At 32.8% G+C, this 16,326-nt stretch overlaps 1 long non-coding RNA gene across 1 annotated transcript; it reads left to right on the forward strand.

Annotated features, from left to right (window-relative positions):
• Window positions 1-931: 931 nt before the first annotated feature.
• Window positions 932-8,489, forward strand: LOC139876709 (uncharacterized). Its single transcript, XR_011768255.1, has 7 exons — window positions 932-1,002; window positions 2,844-2,936; window positions 3,721-3,775; window positions 4,338-4,406; window positions 4,881-4,940; window positions 6,918-6,995; window positions 7,098-8,489. It is a non-coding gene; the product is annotated as an uncharacterized lncRNA (long non-coding RNA).
• Window positions 8,490-16,326: the final 7,837 nt, after the last annotated feature.

The raw sequence follows: 16,326 nt of genomic DNA on the forward strand, positions 1-16,326 counted from the left end.
GAATATTGATGCGTTTTCAATACTCTATAAATAACTAGATCAAATACTACAAATAAGCACACAAGTTTCTCAATAAATAACTAGATCAAATACTACAAATAAGCACACAAGTCACGAGAAACTATAACCCGATCATCATAGCAATTTGCATACGAGTATTCAATTAAGTTCGTTCCACAAAGAACGTGTTTTAAATCGGATTATGAAAACTAATAATTATAATTGTCCTAAGAAATGAGGGTTTTGTATTGGATTGTCCTTTACACTCCGTTACACTTTAATGTTAATTAATATAAATTTAGTGTCACCACTAAACCTTGATCAATTAAGTTCATAACATAAACTTCCATAAAATAACAAGTTATATTTGAGAAATCATTAAGACTTGGATTAAATTTACATAAAACTCTTAATCATAACAATTACTTGAAATGACTAACACCATTATATTCGACTTAAAGCCTTTTGAAAACCAACTGGATCCAAGATACAGTTACTTGAATCCCTTTTCCAATTGTCTAGATCACCGAGTACAAGTTGAATCACTAATCAAATCATCAAGATAGCTTAAAACATTACGTTGAGTCCCCAAAATGATTAAGGATTTAATTATGACAAAACAATATTATGTACACTAAGGATTTAATTATGACAAAACAATATTATGTATACTAAAATGTTATGTGCGAACAACATAGATTTATTTATGTTGAGATAGCATTTGTTGTTTGTCAAGTGTTTCAGTATGCTACCTGATTTATCAGCACAAATAGTATTTACTATATTTTTAATTGGTATGCTAGACGAAAATATATTTGGTTTATGTCAAACCTCAAGCTTACAATTACAAGACGGTAACTTTAAAGTATGTAAAAATGTAAAAACTAGAAAGAGTTTGGGGGCAAAATTAGGGTTTATGCAACTCACCACAACGGAACTTACCAAAAGATGAAGCTTGCAGATGCGCAAACGCTAGTTCCGCCAATTCCGTTTTTGAAACTGGTATGCAATTACTTACATTTTGGTCGTTATATTTATATAAATATGGTGTTTGATGTTTTTCAGTTACATTAATTTAGTTTTTTTTTTTTTTTTAATTGTAAATGTAGCTAATCTTTTAGTTGTTTTTTTTTTCTTTCAAAGTTGTAAGTGTAGCTAGTCAGACCTTCCCCTCTTCCCAGATACTAGCTAGCCTCGTAACCACCCGACATGAATGACCGAAATGAGAGATGGGTTGGCCTTGAAACAAGTTATTTGAACATGTTGACTCAAGACAAAATGTCTTTTGTTAACGTTAACATAGGAACAAACATCAACTATTTTTTAAAAGGGTTTAAGCGCTCAAAAAACAACTATTCGACTAATCGGGGACTAGTCGGGGACTAGTCGGCTACTAGTTGGATATTGACCAACTTTGACTTTGACTACTTAATATAACCGACTTTGAACTAATAATGACAACTTATACCGACTAAATTGGATTATTAACAACTTTGGCCGATTAAATTGGCCAAGTCGAAGACTAGTCAGACTAATTCATCCTGATTTATTGGGGTGCTTTTACAACCATGGTTTTTTTCAACAAGTTAATTTCAATTGATCAATTTGTTTAGATAGTTTTTATACTCAATCATGATTATGAAATTAACTTCAGTTTATATCATTGCACTTATGATATGTGTATTCATTGTTTTATGATTTTTTCATACATGCAATCAGTTAAGTTCTTGATACGGTTCTAATATCAAATGAGAAGAATATAATTACACAACGTGATTTGGTGATGGATACAAGTCAAGCTATGGTTGTGATACCTGCTATGTCTCATTTTGAGGGATTGTTTGGTGACCCTAAATTCAACCAATGGTGTACCTTACTTAAATGGATGGCTTAGGCCATTACCATTCCTATTTTACTTGCTTTCAATAACCAGGTCACATGCTTTATGTTTGTATGGATATGCAACATATATGTGTGTGATTGTAGTAGTTTTATTTAAGTCATATTAGTTGGAAATGAAGCTTAGAAGCCAACCAATCATGTATGAAGGAAGATAGAGACAGATTAGCAAATGGAGCTAATAGTGGAACAACAGCAGCTGCTGGAGAAAATGGGAGCTGCAAAAGTGATCCCAAGTGATTTGATTCCTTATTTGTTGTACTATTGGTTGAAGATTGAGTGGTCCCAACAGATTTGATTCTTTTGTTTGTTGTACTATTGGTTGAAGATTGTTGTACCATGTTACAACCGCTTAACATTTCCAACAACCTCATAACGATTTTTAGGTTTTGTTATTATTATTATTTTGTTTTTTTTTTGTCTAGGGAATAGAAGTATCTAGAAACTTGATTCCTCTATAAAAGAGAAAAGAGAAGCTGATGGAATGTAACAGATCAGTTTTTGATGAATATGAATTCCAATGGAATCAAGCTCTATTTATCCGAAATCTTTATTTTCCTTTATAGGTCTTATGATCTTGGTGGTTAAAAGTGTTTCTTTTATCTTTAATCTTGGTGGATTAACATCCTTTAGAGATTAAAGTGATGGATTCCTATCCTTTTTTACTGTTATTCTTCGTACAACTCAGCAAGTTCTACTCTTTGTTTTTGTGGTGTGTTAGTATTAACTTACCAGATCTTTCAACCTTGTTAAAAATCTGTTTTACACCTAAGTTTACATGAGTTCTTCATCGTCTGCAGTTACACAATGTTGTATACTATTTACATATATTCATATTGTCTTTCAATTGCAAATCTCGTAGCTTATATTCTTTTTCTTATTCATATGGCTGAACGATCTTATCCTTTTACATCAGCTTATTTTTTGCTCCTCTGTTTCTTCAGTTAAAGTGGAGGCATTCAATTGATTATATGAGAGCAGTGCAGGGAGGCATCGTACAGGAAATGTGTGATATTCTTAATGACCATCCTATGGAGGTTAGGCTTCATCTTCTTCAATAAGATCTCATAAACTTACACAACTTTTTATGGCTCTACTCCTTTAATACACCTTTTTGTCCCAAGTGAGCTTGGTTGATGGGCTATCTTTATACGTACAGAACCGGATGTATTTTTCGTTAATCCCACTATTATTTAGCTACAGGGTAATAGGAAGATGACATGTTTTTTGCAAAATTTGTTTTCGGAGTAAAAAGTTTGCAATGGAACTACTACAAATATATAGTTTTTTAATGGCGATGAATTTTGTTAACATCATTAGCGAGTGATTGCTGACACATGTTTCGTTTATGACGATGTTAAGACAACCTAATAAACTGTCATTGGAACATGGAACTTTTGATAAGTAGTGTGCTCAGTTTTATTGTAATGTTGAGAACATGAATTTCCTAGCAAACAACCAAAAGATTCTGAAAGCATTAGCACTCAATATATGTGCGTTTGTGAACCTAAGATGAATTGCCAATCTTTCAGTCAAAGGAATAGATAATATTTAATGATACAATATGATTCGTGTCACTGATTGAAAGGGACTCAACCACAAATAATAGTCGATCACTCTAGTACATCACATGTTCTTGAGATTGCTAAATTTTAAGATAATAATTAAATAACTTTTACTATTGATGCTTTTCATATTTCGTAAGAATCCACTTAGTTTTTCGCTCCCTGTATTCTCCTAAATGCATGTTTAGCGCAATTGTTTTTTTCTACAAGAAAATTCATGATGTGTTGATTAACATGAGTTTTTTGTATTGTGCAGGGTAAAAAATGGAGGTGGATCATATGATCTTTCATTGTTCTAGAGCATCAAAGTCGTGAGACCCTCAAATTTCTCCTCTCTCAAGAAACCCAAAATATTTCCTAACAAAATGTTATATTTATAATTTTTTTACTGGGTTTTTACCTCAAGTTGCTTTACATTTCTGAAAAATTACATTATCTCTCTCCCCAAAAATTACATTATCTCTCAAGAAACCCAAAATATTTCCTAACAAAATGTTATTATAAAACAATTAAAACAGAACTGCCATTCTAAGTTGAACTTCTCATCTATGTATATAATGGAATCATTTTAGTTAATGGACTGTGTAGCTGGATTGCTTTTGTAAATTTGGTAGGTATTTATTAGTGAAATACTTTCAATATAAAGCAGTGATTCCAATAGATTATCATAGATATCTGACAACTACATACTCTCCAACCTCAAAACCTGATGGTTCCCCTGTTGAATCATCAAAAACTATTAAAGCTGTTACGTTTTTACAATAATTTTTAGTAATAACACAAAGCTGTTTTGTGAATCAAGGTGAAATTAAACATTACTAGATGTTTTGGTTTGCTTCTTGATTGCTTTTTAGATATTATTATTTTTTGTAGCGTGATGGAAAGGAGAAAGGGCCTACTTCTAGCTCAAGGAATGATCACTCAGAGACACCGGATACGAAGGTCATTTTATTTTAATTATCAATAAGATAGGACAACTATTTATAGTCGCTGTAGGCTGTGGATCAACGTCGCATCTTATATCCAAGCATTGTACTGAAACTCAACAGCCAATATTGGTCAAAATCATTTGGTATGACCATCGATAGGCTAATGAGTTTGGACCAAATGTTGGCTTTTGTTAGTATATCCAAAGGTCGTAAACGAGTTGGCAATGAAATCATCTGTTCTTTTTTGTTCATATAAGTTCTATTCATTTGTTTATTTATTTCTGTATGAAAATTTTTGTATGTTTCTTTGCGGTTTTTCTTAATTGTGTAAACTAAGAATCTTACAATTAATTACTAGAATTTTCTAAAGGACTCTTACACTTGTGTAAAACCAAGACTCTTACAATTAATTTCTTTGAGATTTTATTTTTAATTGCAGTTCTGTAGCATCTCTTTCTAAACTAAATTAATTGATTTTTGCTAGCAGACACAGAGGAGGCTTGCAAAAATTAGAGAGGCAGCCAGAAAAAGTAGGCTTAGGGAAAAGGTATGACTCTTAAAAGTTTTCTTGTGGTTATACACTCATAGTTATCTTTATGAATTAGTATGTTACATCAATAACTAAAACGAAAAAATATCACTTTGTATTGACTTAAATCATGTGCATAAATAGATGCTAAGTCTCCAAGTTTTCATAAAAACAAAGTCATGCATTAGTATTACTACATGTATAACATGTACGATAAGAACTTCTGATCTGATCTTAAGACATTCTGATCTTATCTATATCTTTTGTACTATAATAACATAATCCTTACTTTTCTAAGTTAAAGAGTGTGTATTTGGAATATCCGAATGGAGAATGATGACATAAAACATATTAAGTTGCAACAATAAGTTTCATTCTTGATAACCACTTTATTTGTTTTATTAGTAGCTATCTATTGAAAGTAGATAAGCTACTTCAAGAAAACTATATATTATTGTTACAAGTTATTCTTCTTATTGTTACCACTTTATATGTTTTTTTTTTCATCATTCACCTTTCGGGTATCTCAAATGCACACACTTCAAATTTGAAAAGTAAAGATGAAGTTATTATATTACAAAGACTAGAGATAAGAGCCAAATGTTTTAAAATCATAAGTTATTATCGAATATGTTATATGTGTAGTAATTACTAATAAATGACTTTGTTTTTATGAAAGCGTTGAGGCTTACTTCAAAATGTGATGTGTTGGTGCGACTTCCTTTACACTTTACGGGATATTGGTGGGGATTGCGCATGTAAGACGTACATACGAATCTGTGGTATATATCTTACCTCCATTGTCAGAAACTTCTGGGGTGTCAATATACAAATTGTTAGCGTTGGGCCTAATTACATTCTTACTTGTTTCTCAGTATAGAATAACCTGGAAATGAATGATTCGTATCGCCCTTAGCATTGTGATAGCACCCTTTATTGCGCATGTAAGACGTACATACAGATTTGTGGTTTATATCTTACCTCCGTTGTTAGCAAATTCCGGGGTGGCGATATACAAATTGCCAGCATTGGGCCTAGTTACATTCTTACTTGTTTCTCAGTATAGGATAACCGAGAAATGGATGATTTGTATCGCCGTTAGCATTGTGATAACCCTTTATTGAATGTTTATTGTTACCTATTGCAGCCTTAACTTGATCTTTTGTACGTACATGATTTGAGTCCATACAAGTTGATATTTTTTCCGTTTTAGTCATTGATGTCACATACTCCACTCATAAAGATAACTTTGGATGTATAAATGTTTTTTGAATCATGGTTGGAGATCTCGGTCAGAGGTTTTTGGGAGTTCCTAACAACTCGGGGAGAACTCGAATTTAGACTAAGGTTGACTTTTAATATAAATATATATTCTGACAATATATAAATAACAAGGGCTGTTATTGTCAATTGATTAAAGGTTCAAGAGTGCATATTAAGTTCGTTCTTATTATTAGTGTTTGGTGAAAGTTTAGGGGATGTTATTGTCATTCAATAAAAGAAAGAGAAATTAAAATATTCAAAATCTATCTATCTATCTATACATTATATAAAGCGCGTGAAAATAATCATACGTGTCAACTCTTGATTAATTCCTGCCACGTGTCAACTTTTTTATTCCTACCACATGTCAGCCTATCAGTTAAAAATATGTTTTTATCTATAAAAGAAAAACAATCCAATTAATTTATCATGGAAAGATTATAACAACGATATAGATTATTTTAACACAAGATATGCATCTATTTTCTTTGTTTTCAAATTCTTCTCTAATTCTCTATGAAGGTTCTATTAGTTTAATGTAGTTCTTCATATGTAGTCGTATAGATGTAATACAGGTAAATAAATATTCAAGATTGAATTATATTTTCGTTTGATATAATTGTTACAGAACAATTAAGCAAATTGAACATGAGAATTGATAGACTAGACAATTCTTTCTTGTATGAGCACTTAAAAGATTCTGTGAGTGAATTTTTTTTGTTTATTATACAGGCTTATGTTCAGAAGCTAGAGTCTAGGAGAAACAAGCTTACTTTACTGGAACACGAGCTACAAAAAGGCATAGTTCAGGTCAGTTATTTTGTGTATTTACCAACTTGCCGGTGAACTGAAATATGTCACTTACTTTTTAGTGAATCAGGTTTTCTATTTCATATTGTTTTGTAATTTTAGGGAGTTTATTTGGGTGGTATTTCTGGTGTTCTTCGAACGGACCAAGGCCTTTCTGACGTTGTGGGTAATATAAGCTTAGGTAATGCTAACAAAACCTTTTAGTTGTATGTTACTAACTGATAGATTATTTTGTTGCGCATTTAGACTGTGAATCACTACTAAAGAAGTTCTATTGTGTTTTGCATATTTCATGCTTTGCATAGCATTACTTGTATATGTTATCTAGCTAGCATATTGCTATCTTAAGATGTTGTAGACTCATGTACGGATATACACCATTAGTGTAAAACCTAGCTCAATGTTCACTTTTTAAACCTTATGCATTAGTATGTTAATCTACGTAGTGTTGGAGAACTCTGAAGTACTCGGTAATAAAAGTCTCCCGATGATTCGGTCTAATTTCTCGGATTACTCGGTATTACCCAGAAAATCGATCAAAACTCTTGGATTTATTAAAGATATAATTTTGGATTTGTTGAGCGACATTGGTTGTAATTCTTGGCCGAACCCTCTCATTCACCACTTTTAATGCCGATTTCTCCAACGAACTCTTACCATGAGATCCAATAGATAATGGGTTAGTTAATGGAAGCAGACACCAATCACCGAATACCCAATCCGCATGTGGAAAACACTTCAATAACTTTAGTTTCCGAAATTCTGTCAGATGGTGTTTCGGAAAAATTGAGACTGTAATTTGCAGAAGCTAGCCAATGTGCTCACTGTTACATTTGTCATGATTATTTCCAGTCTAGAAGCTTACCACAACCCAGATATCCATCTACAATTCTTTAAAACATATGAAGAGATTGCATTGATCGTTTGACCTGGATAATACGAATAGTATGCACCTTTCAGAGTCGATGCAACAGGATAATTGAGCCCGTAACTGGTTTGTAAAGTTATAAATGTTGACCCAGTACGGCTAAAACCTGTTGGAATGAATGCTCTTAATGGTGCATTTTATCCATATTATCCTGATCAAACAATCAATGCAGTATTTTTATATGTTTTTAAGGATTGTAGATGGAACCATAACAAATGTAAAAGTTGGCTCATGATTTGTTCATTGGGTAGCTTCTGCACGTTACGCACCCTATTTTTGAGTAACACAATCTGAGGAACACAATCCTAGAAACCTAAAGTTATCGGCGCGTCTTCCACATTCAGATTGGGTAGTCGGTGATTGGCGTATGCTTCCATAACCAAACCATCATCTAATATTTTTCATGGCAAGAGTTGGTTGGAGAAATTAGAAAGTGATTAAGAAGTTGAGGAGGATTCGACCAAGAAGTATGACCCATGTCTTCCAACAAATCCAAAATATTTTTTAATAATTGCGAAACAATTTATCTTTTCTTTAATGGGTCGCTTCTACTTAGTGTTGCAGAACTCGGGATTACTCGGTCAAAACTCGCGTATTACTCGCCATGTCTCAAAAAAACCTAAATATTTTTTAATGGAAACACATACCAATCACCACTTCTGAATTACGTTCTGATTCTCCAATGAATTCTAGCCATGAGAAACAGTAGATGATGGTTCAGTTAATGGAAACACATACCAATCACCGACTACCCAATCCACATGTGGAAAACATGCCAATAACTTTAGGTTTCTGGGATCATGCTTCTTAGATTGTTTTACGGAAGAATCGGGCCCGTAACGAATAAATATTAAGCTCATCTTACATTTGTTATGGTTCCTTCCAGTCTAGAAACTTTCCACATCCCAAATATCCATCTACAATTCTTAAAAACATATTTAGAGATTGCATTGACTTTTTTACTAGGATAATATGGATAATATGCACCTTTCAGACTCAATGCAACAGGATAATTGGGTCCGTAACTGGTTTGTAAAATTATAAATGTTGACCTAGTGCGGCTAAATCCATTTGGAATGAATGCTCTGAAAGGTGCATTTTATCTGTATCAACCTGGTCAATGAGTCGATGCAATCTCTTCATATATGTTAGGAAACCCGATTAGGTGAGCCCAAACAAGACAAGATAACCCAAGTTATCTAACCCACTTCCAACAAACGAAAAATATAGTGATAATCGTAACACAAGCAAGAATGATAAAAACACGGGAATTTAACGTGGTTATATGCAATCGTTTGTGATTGCTTTAGTTCACGGCCAACCAAAGAGTGTTCTTATTGATTAAATTTCGTGGTGGTGAGTTTACAATGAGTTATAATCAGGAACATTTATAGGAGAACAAGAATACATAAGCATGCTTCAAGTAATCATCAACTAGCCATCTTGATCCTCTTTACACCCTTGTATTAGCATGATCACAGCTCTAAAACAAGGTGTAAAGTAGCCCACATGCACCTAAAGTGACAACTTGGACAACCAAATACGGATCCCATGTGCAAAAGTTGATCAACATGCTGACAGCTCACTGCCAGACAACGTGCGCGCCGTGCACTCTTGATTCTTCGAACAAACCTTCTGATCAAGTTTCACCTAGTGTTTAAACAGTTTTTAGTGACACTTTTTTTTTCAGCTTTTGTTTAAATGTCTCCACACCTCAACAATAGTCACCGTTAATTAATATGCTTTAGCTAGTCACCCTTCGTTTGAATTTGACTTTTGAGTTAAAATATTGCGTTTTTAAGATCATTCCATATTCCATATTAATTTACTTCAGTGCTTTTTGTAAGGGAATTTATGCATATATGCTATTTTTGTTTGCTGAATTTGGTATAATTTGTGAATAGAACATGTCATTCTCCATTTGTTATCAGCATGAATTTGCATATATATACTATAATTGTTCAAAATCAAGATCAAGCTCAATGAGGATGAAGATGGGATTTTGTGTGCATTATGTCAAAGCTCAGATGGGGATCCATTAGAGACCCAATTGTGTTTTGTGATGGTTGTAATTTAATGGTGCCCACCACTTGTTGACCCATTAACAAAAGGTGTTTTTCCCATTAACAAAAGAGAGTATGCTATCTCTCTCCCTTTTTTTCTCTCTCGATCCCCTTCTCCTGCTAGGGTTTTTCCGCCGCTTTTTTTCTGAGATGCCGGTGGCTCGATGATCTTTTAACTTCCTTTTTTTCGGTTCCCACTTCCACCTTCTTCTAGCTCCGGTCGTCTCTCAGGATATCTGGGTTTCCGGCGAAGTTTCGAGAGTGGACGGTGGACACAGGCAGCGAAAGTCTTTGACTTTATGTGGTCCACGTTCGTTACGGGGTTGGTTCCGGTGATTCTAGTTGTTGTGAGTTGTTCGGTGGTGTTTACTCAGACAGAGATCGCCTTGGTCTGACTGATAGTGCTCCAAATGATCATATATTTAGTCGCAATATCTTTCCAACATGTAAAGTTTTTAGTTGTAATTGTTCTATTTTTAAGTTGTAATCGTTTAAATAAATAAGTGCGAAGACGGAAGACGAAAAAGAAGATTTGAAAACGAAAACGTCCAAAATGCTCAAACGTAGAAGTTACACTCCAAGTGGTTTAATTTATCGATGAATAACGTCTAAAAATTGACAAGAGTACAAGCCGCGAAACGCAAAGTACAAGATATTAAAGCATACGAAATGACGTTCGAAACCGGAACCGAGACATAAATCGAGCATCAACGTACAAGTCAACGGAGCTAAAATTACAAGTCAACTATGCACAAGAATATAATATATATATATATATATATATATATATATATATATATATATATATATATATATATATATATATATATATATATATATATATATATATATATATATATATATATATATATATATATAATTAATAATAATAATATAATAATATCTCAATTTGCAAATTGAGAATTAGCCATCGGAACGTGCAGAATGAACAAGTTGATTTATTCAACTTCACCAAATTTCAACTTCAACACAATACTTTCATTTGCCTATAAAAGGCCACACATTCTGCTCAATGAATTACACCTTGAATATCTATCTCTCCCTCTGTATAATATATATATATATATATATATATATATATATATATATATATATATATATATATATATATATATATATATATTAGTTTTATATTAGTTAGTTATGTAATGTAACGGTTAATTTACGGGTTTTGAAGTCGAAGTTCTGTCCGTGTAACACTACGCGACTAATAATCATTGTAAGTTATGTTCTCCTTTTTAAATTAATGTCTCGTAACTAAGTTATTATTATGCTTATTTAAGTCGAAGTAATCGTGATGTTGGACTAAATATTAAGACGGGGTTATTGAACTTTGGACCATAATTAGGGTTTGGGCAAATGACCAACACTTGTGGAAATTGGACTATTGACTATTAATGGATGAGGGTAATTGTCTAATAGAGTGACAACTCATTGGAGTCTGTTAAACCTATTCTCAAATTATTTAATCTAATAATTAATAATGATTGTAGTTGTCCTATTTAGTGACGTTTATACGGAATCTTTTACAATCATTTAATTAATCAATTGGGTTGGGTAATTGATTATTCATTCTGATCAAGTGGATGAATTAATATTCATAAACTAATTAAAACAGGGGTGGATTATGCATAGGGAGACCTGGTATAATTGTTGACAGAAGTGAAAACCGCGTCACAGTCTAAATCCCTAATTAGTTGGACTATTTGACTTCGGGTATAAGGGTTAATTTGACGAGGACACTCGCACTTTATAATTATGACCGATGGACTATTATGGACAAAAACCAGATAGACGTATCAAACAATCCAGGACAAAGGACAATTAACCCAGAGTAATAAATTAAAATTAAAACGTCAAACATCATGATTACGGAAGTTTAAATAAGCATAATTATTTTATTTCATATCTTATCGCAATTGTAATTATCATCATTTAAATATTGTTATTTATTTTACGCACTTTAATTATCGTCATTTATCTTTACTCTTAAAATATAAAATCGACAAACCAGTCATTAGACGGTATAATAATAATAACACTACTATATATATATATATATATATATATATATATATATATATATATATATATATATATATATATATATATATATATATATATTAAGCCGTCTCCCTGTGAAACGAACCGGACTTACTAAAAACTATACTACTCTACGATTAGGTACACTGCCTATAGTATTGTAGCAGAGTTTAGGTATATCCCATTTGTAAATAAATAATAAAACTTGTGTAATTTGTATCGTATTTCGTATTAAAAATATAGTATATTTCGTATACTTCCGCTGCATCATCAAGTTTTTGACGCCGCTGCCGGGGAGCGCAAAAACGCTATATTTTTAATTTATATTTGTAAAAAAAAAGTAATAATATATATGTTCGAAAACAATGATCACAATATGAATAAAAATCAATGAACTAAAAATATCAGGTAAACCTCTTTTAACTCTTGAATTCCACAAATTTCAAGTCAGAAGAAAATAATATCCTTCTTTTGTTTCTGCCTTGCTCGAGATCACCCAACAACAATAATTTCACACCAATAATTAAATGATTAAATTTCTTGGCCTCTTTTTCTTCTTTGTGTCGACCAAGACAAAAACCACCTAGGGTCCCACGCGTCCCTCCAGCCACACCCTAATTCCTTCAACTCATCTGTTACTTGCGTCGATCCACAGAACATTAAATAAATAAAGTGGTTAGGTAAAAAAAAATTAATAAAAAAATAAAAAAATATTATTATTACATTTACTAGTTAATACATATAAATTTACTAGTTTGGTTCAACTTGTCCACTTGTTTCTCTAGAATATCGTTGATCTATTATTACATTTTCTAGTTAATGTATATAAATCACTCGAGCAAACTTATAGATGGTCTTGTTAAAAGTCTAATTAACATTTAACATTGACAATAATATAATTTAATAATTTTTTTTTTATATTTTATAATATAAAAATAATATTTTTATAAAACTATATTTTTGTACAAACGATTTAAATTAATAGACACCAATTTTATGGTTCGTAGTAATAGTTGGATTTGTTAGTGGCGAGTTGTGGATTTTCTGATTTAAAGGATCCTGACTACCTGCTGCATCTATTGGCTATTCGAAACGTAGGCAAAAGCAGAAAAGTCTATTAATTTGATAACTTATATAATTTTTTTTATATAACTAATATAATAATTAGTAAATGCACCACATTGTAGCTAAAATTTGGTAATAAGCGCATTATGGAAAATCTCGAATATATTTTGGAAACTCTTTCTGACATACGAAATCAATTACATCAACACTCTCAAACGAGTGTTTATGACAATCCGTTCGGTCAATCTTGGATCACGAATGACGAAACAATAACTGGTTGTGAAATCTGTGGAGATTATCATTCAACATGAGAATGTTATTATTACGTTCCTATGAAAAATTATGTACCCATGAAACCTGAATGGAATGATTATGAGGAATACAATTCAAATTGGGATTATTCCCAAGAATATATCCAAACTCAACAACCAGAGGACGAGGAAAATTATGTGTCTGAAATTTTTTTTAGATTATATGAAAATCAAACTCGAAGAATTTGACGCTCAAAATGAACCGATAAGAGAGTTTGCAAATTGGCAGGCTGAAACTCTATCAGACTATACACCTGTTGATCTGAGGAGTCATGTACAAGAAAATCTCATATCATCGAATTTTGTTGAATTCGAGAGCTCCGAAATCACCAATTATCCCGATGATACTTTTTATTCAGTTTTACCAATTTCACAACATATCGACACATTAGCCTCTACCGACGAAATCATCGATCCATCAATGGATGAAGAAGAAGTAAGGGTGACAAATTGGTACTCTTGGGAAAACGATAACGTTGGAAATTTTACCCCCGAGACCAAAGTGGTGGGACCGATAAGGACCGTTAATGAAGAAGAATTTGCTTCGATCCCGAAATTCACCATTTCACAACCTTCCAACCCAATATTCTCAATAGACGAGTCATCTACCGAAGATGAACTACGAGCTGTAATAGATAATGACACCTCGGACTTCACCCAATTGGGTAATAGAGGTAAAAACTTTGATTCTGAGAATGAACGGAAGGAAATGTTAGGAATTGTCCACCCTATAGAAATATGTATGTCGGTGTATAGCGATCCATTTGACCAAGAACCAGAAAAGAGACATATCCATTTACTAAAAGCTACACTTAAAAAAAAAATTAAGTTGTGACGATCAGGTGGGTCTAAACTTTAAACCCATTGATATATTATACACCACCCGAGATGTAAATAACTGGCTCACTATTTTAATTCTTGGAACTTATTCTACTGACTTCATATGTCGTCAGCCAAGTGTGGGGAAGTCTAACCCCACTTAACGTTAAATTAGGGGTTCGGGTTAGTGCATAACTCGTTAATAAAAATGCATGATAAATTAGGGTAAAAGACGTATTTTCAAAGATTAGCAAACAGTTCAGAAAAGCAGCAATTTTTGAAGAAAAACATGTGTGATAAAATAACAAAAGGAATCACAATGAGGTGCACCGTCTATCATTTTACGATCTTTTAAATTACAAACTGGGTATTTTTAGTCACTTTTCTAGACTAATCACCCTCATGAATTTATAACTATAGTCTGATTTCACGCAAATGAAGGCATTACACGATCTCAAGTGTGGGGAAGGGTTATAAATTCTCTCGGGTTTATAATTGGCTTATTTTCTAAATTTTATGAAAATTTGAAAAATTTTCAACTAAATGAATTCAAAATCATGTTTATACATATTTATGAACGATAAAACTAGGTGTTAATACCGAAAGTATTGTTACCCTAAAAAGAGGACATACATTGAGAAACAACTAAAACGCTTGAATTTATTTATTAGAAATAAAAAGACGCATGAAAAAATCCAAGTGTGGGGAGAATGTACCAAGTTATTCAATTAAAAACTGTCTATCACATGTTTCTGTAAAGTTATTGCAAGGCTTTTGTTTTGGACTAAATTAACTGTTTTACCCGTAATATTGTAATAAAGATGAAAGAAAAGATGGATCTACACGATGAATCGATTCCATCATTAAAATGAAGTAAAGTCTTCCGAAAAAGAAATGCGCTTCTTGATTTAGGTCAAGAAGTTGTCATCTAGACCAGTTGTAGAGTCTACGAAAAACCATGAAAAGATTTCTCAAAAATCAGCTGGAAATCCAGGGACCTCAGCATCATACAGGGTCGTCATGTGGTCAGACTTATCTTATCCATGAGAGGATCTGTCTCGTAAAATGGAGAGGGCGCCGTGCAAATTAGCTTGATAAGGCTAATGTATCAGACCCCCAGAAAGGATAATCTCCTTAAAGATTAAAAATCAGCATTTAAGCCTGATATTACTCAATCCTAGAGATTGACCTTAAAGATTGAGAATTACAAACTCATGGAATTCGATGATATCTAAACTCGAGCTTGAACGAGAAAATTTTTTGATCAAAATTAAAACCGATTTGTTTTTTGAAAATCTATTTTCAATGCGTTCATTACTGTTGAACGTAAAATCCTAAGAATTCACCGAAATTCATTAGGTCACCTGAACCAAATCGGGTGTCAACCGTAAGAACGGTGGTTGTGTAGCATGGTCGAAGACAGGACCTTGTGCTAGACCGAAAAATTATAGGGTGATCTTTACTATTTCTCCTACAAAGGATAGTGTAACAACCCAACCCTCGTTATACCAAAAACACGACCCAAAATTTTTTTTTAACCTGTACATCTGGACGGCGTCCAGTACTAAAGCCTTGGACGGCGTCCAACACTTTAGGACGGCGTTCAATTGAACTAACGGGGACTGATCAGTCTTCTTTTACACTTGAACGAAAAACCCGCTTCCCGACACTTTCCAACGAAACAATTTATCGTATCATATCAATATAAGTAAAACTAATAGATTTCCAACATCGAAACAAGTTTTACAAAATGGGGCCCACATCGACCGTTTTACGAGTTTCGTACAAATCATGAGTTTCAACCACATTAGTTTAATTTCCAAACGACACTATGAGCATGGTGTTTGGGGGTTAAACTACCCAAGACTCGGCCAAACTCCAAAAGCTATCACATCCCAAAAGCGTCCCCTAAACAACAAGCGGGATCTCTAATCCAATCGGATGCCCTTACCCTTGTCAACGCCGGAGCCTATAAAAAGATAAACAACGAGAGGGTAAGCAAAGCTTAGTGAATGTAATAATTATATCCATATATATATAATATACCTATTTGCAATCACTTACACATATACCGCATACAT

This window comes from Rutidosis leptorrhynchoides, chromosome 1 (assembly GCF_046630445.1).
Source record: "Rutidosis leptorrhynchoides isolate AG116_Rl617_1_P2 chromosome 1, CSIRO_AGI_Rlap_v1, whole genome shotgun sequence".
Classification (NCBI taxonomy): Eukaryota; Viridiplantae; Streptophyta; class Magnoliopsida; order Asterales; family Asteraceae; genus Rutidosis; species Rutidosis leptorrhynchoides.